Source organism: Saccoglossus kowalevskii, chromosome 14, assembly GCF_978046115.1.
Source record: "Saccoglossus kowalevskii chromosome 14, keSacKowa6.1, whole genome shotgun sequence".
Lineage (NCBI taxonomy): Eukaryota > Metazoa > Hemichordata > Enteropneusta > Harrimaniidae > Saccoglossus > Saccoglossus kowalevskii.
In genome coordinates this window covers 36854382-36867480 of record NC_140654.1, presented here as the reverse complement: position 1 = coordinate 36867480, position 13099 = coordinate 36854382, and the positions used below count along the sequence as shown (strand labels likewise).

General features: G+C 34.3%; 1 protein-coding gene across 3 annotated transcripts in view; it reads right to left on the bottom strand.

Annotated features, from left to right (window-relative positions):
• Nucleotides 1-13099, bottom strand: part of LOC100366304 (regulating synaptic membrane exocytosis protein 2-like) — a 238080-nt gene that overhangs the window by 6399 nt on the left and 218582 nt on the right. The window lies entirely within an intron of this gene.

Here is a 13099-nt window from a genome sequence, read left to right as displayed (position 1 = left end):
CACTGGGCATCAGATTCATTCTCATGTTGTCAAATACAATTTGTTATTAACACAGTAACACTGCTCATAACCTTCAATGGAGAAGTAACAATAATTGTTTGAAGTCTTTTTAGTGCAGTGATATTATTGCATTTCAATCATTATTAATGAGTATAAAATACTGTAAACCATTTAATTTTCACTTCCAGATATATTCAGGATTTTATGAAATTTGTACAACATTTCAATAAAGTCCCTGACACTCCATGTTGTAGGAACCCAGAAAAAAATGCCTTGCATAATTGAAGCAGTTCACAGCACCACTGTAAAAAAAAAAAATAGTTTAAAATGAGTATAGTCACATGTGGGTTCATAAGACATATGAACCAATCTGAGTAGTTCTAGAGATTAGTATCACAAGATTTTACTCTGCTTGATTCAATATCAGCCCTACATGTATGTATAACGCTGTGTTGATTAGGCGAACTAATTGACAATGGCCCTACAGGTATCGCTATGAAATCACAGTAGTTTTGTGTTCTTCTAGCATTTCGACCATGAAAAATTAATTGTTTTTGAGAGTGGCCGAATTATTAGAAGAAAAAAAGAAACTATTTTTTAGTCCTGTGGACCAACGGTCCAACGGACCAGGGAGCTGTAATTACAGCTCCCTGAACGAACTAATGCTATCACAATCTGTAGGTCGTGTGCTGTAGGCAAAGATATCTCAAAAACCCTTCAGTCTATTTTTCTGAAACTTGGCATTATGATAGCTTGTGTGAATATCTCCAGGGCATTTTTTTTGTTATTTCGCTTGAATCATTTTAAAATTACTTTTTGGCCCCAAAACCTCCCAAAATCAGGCTTTTCTAGTGTAGGTAATCTCTGTCCAATTACCATACATGGGTTGTGCACAATTTGCATAGTAAACATTTTGTGTTATTTTTTCTGATACACACTTCTCTTATCAAATTGTAGTTTCATAATAAAGAATGTATATTATTTGATGTGTTCATGTATGTTGTGATGGATTATCGCATAAATTATTTGTTTAATGATAGACAAGACATGACATGTCATAGCCCCCGCTCAGAAAATTTTTTTAAAACTTGTATTTAGGAGGGTTGGGGGAAAAATTTATTCATTTGGCTTTTTTGAGACAATTTATAACTTGTTAAACATATAATGCGATGTGCACTTGTAAACAATTATTACCTGTCCCTGTACCAACTTTGAACAAAACTGGATAACACATATCTGAGAAAAGCTGGTAACAGCTAGAAAAAGCTTGTTTTTTTTAGATTTTTGAGGGGAAAAATGGCCACCAAGTCGTAAAAAATTATCAAATCAAACAGGTCATGAATGACACTGCCTTCACTTGTTGTCATTTGAAAGTTGCAACATATAATTTGTCCAGTTTTTGGCATGGACATAAATTGGCAAACATGATTTCTATGGCATTTTCAAGTTTATAGTACTCTCCATTCTGGTCTCAGCAAGAACATCAGAGAGCAACAAACAAGTACAACAGGTAAATGACATGCAAGTATGCAAATCAGATCTGCAAATATGTTGAAGAGTCAGTGTTGTGTCTGTTTGGATAAACTTCCTTGTACAACTGTATTCCTAATACAAGAACACTGTCAATCACAGAACTGTACCAGCGAAAAACTTCTGATATTTTAGTCAGCAACAGGGCAAAGATATCAATTGTCATATCAATATCTCTAAATAAGGACAAGAGTACTTCTCATATGACAATGATACAAATAAAGTGCAAGAATCCAGAAAAATATTATCAAGTTTTTATTATCATACATTAATATTAACAAATCGTGTGAAATTGAACTTTTATGTACAGAGAAACACATATTTATGCTTTGGTTGACAGCACTTCTCAAAGAAAAAAAAGAGGACCTGCAAAACTTTATACAATTGTCAGACATGCAGCGAATAGTATGCTTTTGTAATATATGCAGTTTCAGTGGCTTTGCTTTCTGAGAAAAAAATTCTGGCTCTGCACCTGAAAAAAACAAAAAAACATTTAGTCAAAAGTAAGCAGAGGTTGTAGCATATGTGCTCCCATTAGCTGTTAAATTTAATTAAAAAAGATATTTGTGTACCGTCTTTTCAGTACGAAAACATATTACTTAATACGGTATATTTATATCAGCCAGAAGAAAATTGCAGTTTACACTGAGCAATTAGGAATATACATGGACAACAATTGATGCATGTCTAGCAATATACTGTTTGAAAGGCTGCAAGATGTAATAAAATAGCAAACCAATCACTACTCGAGTCGAACTGGCTGGGAAACTGCACAATACATACAAAAATGTATGCAAATGATATATGAGCAGCTCCACCAAATATAAAAATATTCTTTCCATAGTTATGACTCTAATGTGAATGTGATTTTCCACTCCTTAGCAATAGTAGTTAGAGTATTGTATTGTACTGTATCGTACAAGTTTATTGTGATTCTAAATGTGTTTGTAATATTATTTAGCTTTATTTAGCATTCTGTTTAGTTGGTTAACTTTACTGTATCTTAATGTAGTTTATTTTATTTTTATACGACCATAGAACAACTCACTGTAGTTTGTTTTAATGTTGAATAAAAATTAAATCAGTCACTGTATAGTGGTGACGTATTGCGCGAAACTGTTGCAAGGACAATACTTTTCTCGTTTAGCGTGCCGTCGTGAGTCGATAAAAATGCATGGAATGGTCAGCAGTATCGATCAAGTTTGTCTAGTATGACATTTGTGGCTGGCAAAAAGCAAGATGCCGTATAATCGTTTAAATAGGCGTCAAGGAGGAGTGAAAGGCCCTAATTTGGTTCTACAATAGGCGTCATGAAATGTTTGAAAATTACAGTCAATCAAAAAAACTGTTCACATGACAACAAATGATCACGGTACGGTAGCTTACTTGTTTTCGAAGTGTTGTAATTGTTGATTAGTACTCAGTAGTGATTATATTAACGTACAAAAAATAAATTCGTTGAATTGTTATGAAATGCAAGTAAAATTCAACTTAGTTTTATCGTTAGCAAATGATTTCGGTTACATGTTAACGTTCGATAAGATACGATATCCGCCATGTTATCCTTCGCCCGAGGCGTGTTTATTGACCAGATAGGTCAAATCAACCAATCAAAGTGCCCATGTGCTCAAATTACCATAAAGCATTTAAATATGAGTAGCGACATATTTTTAACTTCGCCTATGGCGTGATCAGTGGATTACGTAAATAAACCAACGCTTTCAATGAGTACATGCCAACCCAATTAAACTTGTTGTTTATGGCTGTTTATGAACAGCGAGGACGCATCTCATAGAACAATAGCTGTGGAAATTATAAACAAATGTAAATGTTGCAGAAATCAAGCATGGCAATAATGATTTTGAGCGAGGCAGAGTCTGGCAAGCGTCTCAGAACAGCGTTGCGCCGACACCACCACAACTTTTGAATCCCGGTGAGAGCACTGCAAACCTCTTAAATCACGAGGTAAACTTTCAATTTACACAATACATAATCAGTTCCTACAACAATAACAGAAAGGCAGTTTTTCTGGCGAAGCTCTCGCCAGGTTAGCAAGAGTTTCTCACGATCCCGAGACATGAGACACAAACGATAATACAAAGTGTATAAATACCATAACAAGCACAGTTTCTTACCTTTGAAATTGACGAGACACAATTTTGTCCATATAAGCGTTGCGCAAATAAAGATACAATTCCGGGATACAATATCCTTACACAAAAACGACTGTGATTTCCACCAAGACGAGAACTGCGTTTGTATCATCAAAACTCGAATTAAACTCGGGTAATTTCGGGAAAAGTCGGATTTTCCAGCAGTTTTGAAGGAAAAATGTTAAAAATCAAAGAAAAACAGTGAAACTTTGAAAAATCAAATAAATAACTTGATGTGCATAATAGCAACATCAATTCCTGTCTCTGTACTAACTCTGAACTGAATTGGATCACACATGTGCGAGAAAAAGCTGGTAACATGAAAATGTGCACACACAGATACACAGACACGACCCAAATTAACCCCCCCGCCCGGATAGCAGATCCGGCGGGGGCTAAAAATAGCGCTAATTTGAATTTATGACGCATGCGCAATTACGCATAAAAAGACCATTGGACAATATGGCAGTGTGATTCGATGTCTCAAATTTCGTTATGAAAATTAAAGTATAATAATTGTTTTGATAGAATACAATGTGTGATGTGTATTTGTGATTACATGGGCACTGTCTTAATAAAGTAGTGTGTGTTATTGGACAAATTGAACACTTGCTGCGCTGTTTTATTGCACGAACTGGTCACTGACAGGCAACAACCAGCGGCTATATTCATATCTGCGGTTCCATAGCTCTTTTGTACGGCTGACAACTGATTTTTACATTTTTATTTATATTCGTAGTATGGTTTTGTATCTTGTCAGTCACCTCTGGGGCCGACTAATATAGTCGAGCAATAAAAAAATAGGGCGGCGACACGAGAGCTATGAACCACATACGGCTATTCATTGAATCACGATGGAATAAATACACGAGGTACAGGAACGTGTGTTCAAGGTTAACCTCGATACAATACATCTAGACACTACGACTAACAATATGGCAAATGCAAACATAGTAATCTCTGATGTATTGAAGCGTCATAATAACAAGAACGTGATAATGTGCAAGAATTTAACCTACTTTTATTCAACAAGATGAAATTACGCAAGAAAGTGACAATCGTAAAACATAATGAATTGTCGGCAAATTCCGAATTGTTTGATGATGATGGTACACACTTAAACATCAGAGGCACCGCTCAGCTGGTCTATGACATCAAAAATAAAATCAGACAAAGATTGATACCAAATGAAAACAGAAGTGCAGGCAAGTATCAGTTCAGAGAGCAGTACAGAAATGGCCGCAGTGTAAACCAAAATAATAATCATCATCGAACAGAAGGACATTCGTCCAAAACTGTTTACCAAACAGAGCGCCCTCAACAGCTCAGGAAGACATTTACTTCGAACGCCGGGAAATCGCATAACTATGAGAACGCTATGTTTTCCAAATTCATGAAATTCATAAACCTTATGAACTCATTTTAAATAACTGTTATCTTGGAGCCCGTGGCTGGGGCAGATGTACGTACATTCTTTTGGATAAATAAGGTATTTTTTTCTTGTTGCTTTGCTCTCTTCTCCCAAGTTTAATACCAAACAAATACCAATTGTTTTAAATTTGATTGTTGTTATTTTTCTCCCTCTCCTTTACTTGGATGTGCCAAACAAACTTTCGTTGATTTTATTTCTCTAATTTGATTATTTTTAACCAAACGAATACTTATTGTTTCAAATTTAATTAACTGTTTTACTAGTACAATATATTTTCCAGCACAGTTTCCCCCTTGCTAACTTTTATTTCCTTCAGTATACTAAGTGTGTAGTATTTTTGTGTAGTTCTTTTTTTTTTTTTTTTTATATAATATATATATATATATATATATATATATATATATATATTTTTTATTATAGTATATTTCCGCTTGCTGCAAAATGTCCAACTTCAAAATAGGTAGTTGGAATATCAATGGGTTGAATAGCAGTAAGCTGTCAAATGCTGATTTTATTAATTACACCTCTTCCCTAGACTTGGTTTGTTTCCAAGAAACTTGGCTTAGCAGTAACAGTAGTGTTAGATTAGAAAACAGCCTAGATTCATATGAGGTGATACGTCAAGACAGAAATCTTGGTCGCTCAAAAAAACAAAGAGGGGGTGTCGCTGTTCTATTTAAAAGTAAATACAAACAGTACATTACTCATATTTCTGGCAATACAACACATTTTATTTGGTGTAAGATTGACAAAACAATCTGTGCAACTAATAATGATTTATACATTGGTTGTATTTACATCCCACCTGAGAACTCATTCCTTTATAAGAACAAGGATGTTGATCTGTTTAGTTATCTGGAAAAAGATATTTTACAATTCTCATCCAAAGGTGATGTTCTTCTCGTAGGGGATTTCAATGCTAGAATTGGTAGCCTTGATAGAATTGATGATAGCAGAAATATGCATCTACCTTTACCATCCTACTATATTAATGACAATTTTGGCAACAGAAATACTATGAATGTTAATTCATCATGCTGTATTAATAAATTTGGTAAAAAATTAATTCAGTTGTGTATTGATTGCAACCTCATCATTCTGAATGGTAGAACTATTGGTGACTCTACAGGAAAATACACATGTCACACTCCCCGGGGTAGCAGTACAATCGATTACGGGATAACTTCAAAGAATTTATGCGACTCATTACAATATTTTAAAGTAGCCGATTTGTCTCATTTATCAGACCACTGTGCTTTAACTTTATCTATGAAGATTAATATTAACATGTGTCTAAATGAAAATAAGGAAAGCAATGACAAATTAGATCCTTTACCATCAAAATATATGTGGAATGACCAGGCTAAGGACAATTATCAAACAAACCTTGAAAAGTTAAATAATAATGAAATTAAGAATTTTATGAGCATACCTTATAGCATTTATGAGTCAGAAACTGCAGTCAATAGTTGTGTTCACACACAGCTCCTTAGCACGGGCTAAGAGGTCAAATTCCTTAGCCCGCGCTAAGCAAACGTGCGTGAACGCTTAGCACGGGCTAAGGAATGCTAAGTACGGGTTAAATCTGATCCAAATTTAAGATGCGGTCTAGACCTTTAGCACGGGCTAACGAAGTGTGCGCGAATGCTTAGCTAAGCACCCTCTGCAGCGACCTTTGGGTGTGAACATTATGCACATGATCAAATATATCCAACTTTCTCATTCCCAAAATGGCAACTGAGCTCAGTGTACACGCTTCCATAATGATCGCGTCGCTGTAGTAGAGCGTACAGCAGCTCCAATCGTAGACAAAATAAATTTGGTTCGCTGTCAACGACAAGCATTAATAGAACTCTGTATTGTGTTACGCCGTTTTATACTGTTTCTGTGCATCCAAATAAGTTGGGTCCGTCTTCTCTCGCGTTCCTGTGCACGTCGCTTCAAAATTAGAACGAAACTTGTCAGCAGCAGAAATAGAACCTCGCGCTTGTCATCCATTTTTCGTTCGTAAATAGCGGCTTGCCAAAGGTCACCGACTGATGGTGCCCCTTACCCCGTGCTAACAACGGGCCCTCCCTGTGCGTGGACGTAATTGGGTCTAGCCGAAATGCAAATATTCTAGATAAGCCTAAATCAGCTTAAATCTTAGCCCGTACTTCATGTAACATGAACACAACTACAGATTTTGAAAATTTAATTACAAATATTGCAGACAAATGTCTAAAGAAAATTACTCCTAAACTTAAAAATAATAAACGCAAAAGCAAACAAAAAAATTGGTTTGACCAGGATTGTTGGTCTCTTCGTAAGGAGTTAAGGAGCCTATCACGTTTATTACAAAAGTATCCTCAAGATCCATATATACGAGGGAAATTCTTTCAAACCCGTAAACAGTATAAAAAACTAATCAAACATAAATGTAATCAGAAAATGATTGCACAACTCAAAGAATTGGAAAATTCTAAATCAGACACATCTAAATTTTGGAAGATTCTTCGTGATATGAATGGTGAAAACCCCAGTAATAATAATGGGAATGTTCAACCTGGTGATTGGTTGGTTTACTTTAAGAACCTACTTAATACTGATAGCAGCACATCAAACTCTGAGATTGTGAATGAACTGGAGAATAGTGAAAAGTGTGCAAGTAGCAACCCCTATTTAGACAGACCAATCTTAAAAAATGAAATAACTAAAGCCATTAGACTTCTTAAAAGTAACAAGGCTTCGGCAGAAGATAGAATTTGCAATGAATTGTTAAAATACGGTGAACATCACTTATTAGATGCAATACATAAACTCTTTAATATTGTTTATAGTTCAAATAACTATCCACATTCTTGGAGCACTGGCCTGTTGGTACCAATCCACAAATCTGGGTCGAAAAATAACCCGGCCAACTACAGGGGAATAGCCATCTCTAGCTGTCTTGGCAAGTTATTCAATAGTATCCTAAATATTAGGCTGACATCTTTTTTAGACTCTAATAACATTCGTTCTGGTCAACAGTTCAGATTCAGGCATGATTGTCGAACAACAGACAAACTTTTCATACTAAAAACCTTGGTAAATAAATATCTCTACAGTGGTAAGTCAGAGAGCGCCAATAAACAAAATAACACAAATATTTATCCCTGAAATTATATGCCTGCTTTATTGAGCTTAGAAAGGCCTTTGACAGTGTCTGGCATGATGGTCTATTCAAAAAATTAATCAAATATGGTATAACAGGAAAAATGTATAAAACTATCAAAAACATGTACAGTAAAGTAAAATATAAAGTTAAATGTAAAGAAGGTTTAACAAAACAATTTCAGTCCAATATTGGTGTTAAACAGGGATGTAACCTTGGTCCAACACTCTTCAATCTTTTTTTAAATGACCTGCCTAATATTTTCAATCCTAATACCTGTGATCCTCCTTATTTAGAAAACTCGCATGTCAGCTTTCTACTCTATACCGATGATATTGTGATACTTTCTAAAACTAAACAGGGATTACAGACATGTCTTGATAGTTTGGCATTGTATGCTAAAACGTGGAAGCTCTCTGTCAACACTGACAAAACCAAAATTTTAATTTTCAATAAATCAAACAGACGTTTGAATAACGATACATTTTTTCTTGGAGGTATCGAACTTGATACAGTTAAATCTTGTAACTATCTGGGACTAGTCATTAGTGCCAATGGTAGGTTTAAGGATGGCCTAAAAAACCTTAAACGTAAGGCTCAAAAAGCTCTGTTTTCAATGAAAGCAAAGCTTGGCTCAATTCAAAACATAAGTATAAAAGTTTCAATTTCCCTTTTTGACAAACTCATCAAACCTATTCCCATTTATGGTTGTGATGTTTGGGGTGATGAGTTCTCCACTAAATCACCTATTGAAGACGTTCAATTAAGTTATTGTCGGTATCTACTAGGGGTGTCACAACACACATCAATTATGGCCATGTATAGCGAGTTAGGCAGATACCCCCTAGACAAAAAACAAATAATTAAATATTACAGTCGGGCCATGAATTCTAATAATGCGTTACTCAAGGAAGCTTTTGTGGTTAACAAAAACATTAAAAGTAAATGGTATCTAGAAGTGACATCATTATTAAACAATATCCAACAATATCATTCAGTTAACAACTGTGATAAATTAACCTCGGCACAAATGAAACAAATTGATTTGGGCATCAAGGATTTATTTCTAACAAGATGGAAAGGTGAGGTTCATAATGATAACCGCACCCAAGCAAATGAGAAAAATAAACTGAAAACATATCGGCTAATCAAATCAGATTTAAACCTTGAGCCATATTTAGTCAAGCTAAAAAACTTTGAACTGCGTAGTGTGCTTACCAAATTTCGTCTTAGTGACCATAGTCTCAAAATTGAAATGGGTCGTCATAAAAAAAAGCCCATTAAATAACAGGGTTTGTGACATGTGTAACATAGGTCTAATTGAGAATGAAATGCATTTTCTGCTGGAATGCATCAAATACAATGAGTTGCGCACCAAACTGTTCCATAAAGCTAAGGATATGATCGCAGCATTTGAAAATAAACCTGCAGAGAAAAAATTCATGGAATTGTTACAGAATGAAAACGTTAGTATACCAGTAGCACAGTTCATAAGTAAAAGCTTCGAAGTCAGGAAGCAGGCCGGGTCTTACTTGACATCTTAATGCCTGCTGTCAATTTAGTAATTTTATATTAGTTAGTATTATAGAGATCTTGTATTATTTAGTAATTTAGTGATTGTATTTGTTATTTAGTATATTGTGTTTTTTTTTGTTTTGTTTTTTATATATATTTTTCTCCTTGTACGTTGTGACCATTTTCTTTCCCTCCGAGGATTGTGTAAGAGTCGACAATAAGTAAATAAATAAATTAGTAATAACTCCTAGCGTATCCCGGGTGTCTTGCATCATGGAGTGCATTTAGAAGATAAGTACATGTATGTTTTTACGGAGTGTCACTGAGAAAATATTAAACCGGTGTTGATAGTGCGACATTGCACTGATCACCGTCGCATCGCCTGAGAATGGATGGTCTGTGCGAATGCACATGAAATCGTAATGGGGTCAATCATGTCTGAGCGCAAACATATTATTCAACATCAACGGTAGGTACCGACATTGTTTTCTTGGTCCCGTTAATCATAATCAAAGAAAGCTTAGAAAGAACTCCCATGTGCTGAGAGTATTGAGGACACATTAAAAATTAATTAAAAATTACTTGTACCTGACATATTGATGGAAAAGCTGAAAACTAATTATGTAAATCAGGTAACAAATATGAACAGAACAGAACAAACAAATTATGAATTATTATGCTAATTAGAGAATTAATATGAACAAATTTTAACCCAAAATTAATCAGGCCTGTCTATTGTTCTAGAGCATTTATGTACCAAATTTTATTCAAATGTGATGATCAGTAATTGAGATATCAGTGTTAATTAATTATGTTAATTAGGAGATTAATAAGCATAAATATTCACCAAAAGCTAATTGGGTTTCTGAATAGTTCTCTTTAAAAGTTTCATTAAAATCCAATTTGTGGTTCTTTATATATCAGTGGAACATTATGTAAATTAGGTAATTAATATCCAATTAAAACTAATCAGGTCTCTGCATAATCCTAGAAGATCTATGTAGCAAGTCTCATTGAAATATGATTACTACTTGATATATCAAAAGCTGAAAATTAATTAATTATGCAAATTAGGTAATTAATATGTACTCATATTACCCTAAAAACTATCAGGTCTGTGCAGTGTCCTATGACATCTATGTACCAAGTGTCATTGAAATGTGACGATTACTACTTGAAATATCAAAAGCTGAAAATTAATTAATTATGCAAATTAGGTAATTAATATGTACTCATATTACCCAAAAAACTATCAGGTCTGTGCAGTGTCCTATGACATCTATGTACCAAATTTCATTGAAATGTGATGATTACTACTTGAAATATCAAAAGCTGAAAATTAATTAATTATGCTAATTAGGTAATTAATATCCAATTAAAACTAATCAGGTCTCTGCATAATCCTAGAAGATCTATGTAGCAAGTCTCATTGAAATATGATTACTACTTGATATATCAAAAGCTGAAAATTAATTAATTATGCAAATTAGGTAATTAATATGTACTCATATTACCCTAAAAACTATCAGGTCTGTGCAGTGTTCTATGACATCTATGTACCAAGTGTCATTGAAATGTGACGATTACTACTTGAAATATCAAAAGCTGAAAATTAATTAATTATGCAAATTAGGTAATTAATATGTACTCATAATACCCAAAAAACTATCAGGTCTGTGCAGTGTCCTATGACATCTATGTACCAAATTTCATTGAAATGTGATGATTACTACTTGAAATATCAAAAGCTGAAAATTAATTAATTATGCTAATTAGGTAATTAAAATCCAATTAAAACTAATCAGGTCTCTGCATAATCCTAGAAGATCTATGTAGCAAGTCTCATTGAAATATGATTACTACTTGATATATCAAAAGCTGAAAATTAATTAATTATTCAAATTAGCTAATTAATATGTACTCATATTACCCTAAAAACTATCAGGTTTGTGCAGTGTCCTATGACATCTATGTACCAAATTTCATTGAAATGTGATGATTACTACTTGAAATATCAAAAGCTGAAAATTAATTAATTATGCAAATTAGCTAATTAATATATACTGATATTACCCTAAAAACTATCAGATTTGTGCAGTGTCCTATGACATCTATGTACCAAGTTTTATTGAAATGTGATGATTAGTACTCGAGATATCAGTGGAAAAGCTGAAAATTAATTAATCATTATGCAAATTAGGTAATTAATATTGAACAGATTTTTACCCAAATTTAATCAAATCTGTGCATTAGTTTGGAGCATCTGTGTGCCAAGTTTCATCAAAATCTAATGAGTGTTTTTTTAGATATCAGTGGAACAGTCATGGAACAGCTAAAAATCAGCTAATTATCATGCAAATTAGGTAATTAATATGCATGGATTTTTACCAAAACCTAATCAAATCTGCTCATTGGCCCAGAGCATCTATGCACCAAGTTTCATCAAAAACTGATGTATGGTTCTTGAGATATCAGTGGAACAGACAGACACACATATACACACACACACACACACACACACACACACACACACACACACACACACACACACACACACACACACACACAGACACACTAACTGCAAAGACTCCCTTTTTGTGCTTCGCACACGGGAGTCAAAAACTGATTGAAACGCGACTCGATGTTGTCAACTTGTCATTTTCAAATTAAACATTTTGAAGAAAAAAACGAACTCGAGCGTTGACGATAGCATTATGTTGATATATATCCAAAACTCGTAAAGACTAAATGTAATTTTATTAAATACAGCCAAAACAAAGTCAGCTTGGACATTCAGTTGTGAGACATGACAAAATAAACGCAATCAAAGGCGCCGACCACGCGCCTTGGGAAAAAATAGAACGCGTTGCAACGAGAAATCTCACCTGCATCTTTCACTCACGCAAACGCACACACATGCTATTTCTGTATATTGAATACGTTGGCAACGAAAGGGACAAGTTTAAATCATCTTTGTATTAACACAACTTGAAAGCAACAGTCTCACACTGAATATATGTTTATCAATTATCAAACTAAACATTCAATGAAGCGGACTGCGACGTTAAGACGAAAAATGAAATGAATATCCATCTTTTGAAAAAATCAGCTAAACAGTTTACCACCACGATTATGGTGAATTGGCGAGTTATCAACGAAGACAATCGACGTCTCCGGTCATGAGCTGGCTGGTTCGAATTTATCCACTTTTACAGTGATGAATATTGCGTTTGAGTTAAGTTACTAGTAATTACAAGCCTGATTTACATTTTTCTTGTGGTGTTTGGTGCCCTGGGAAATAGCATAATTATATTGCGTGAGTGAAAGAGGCTGATG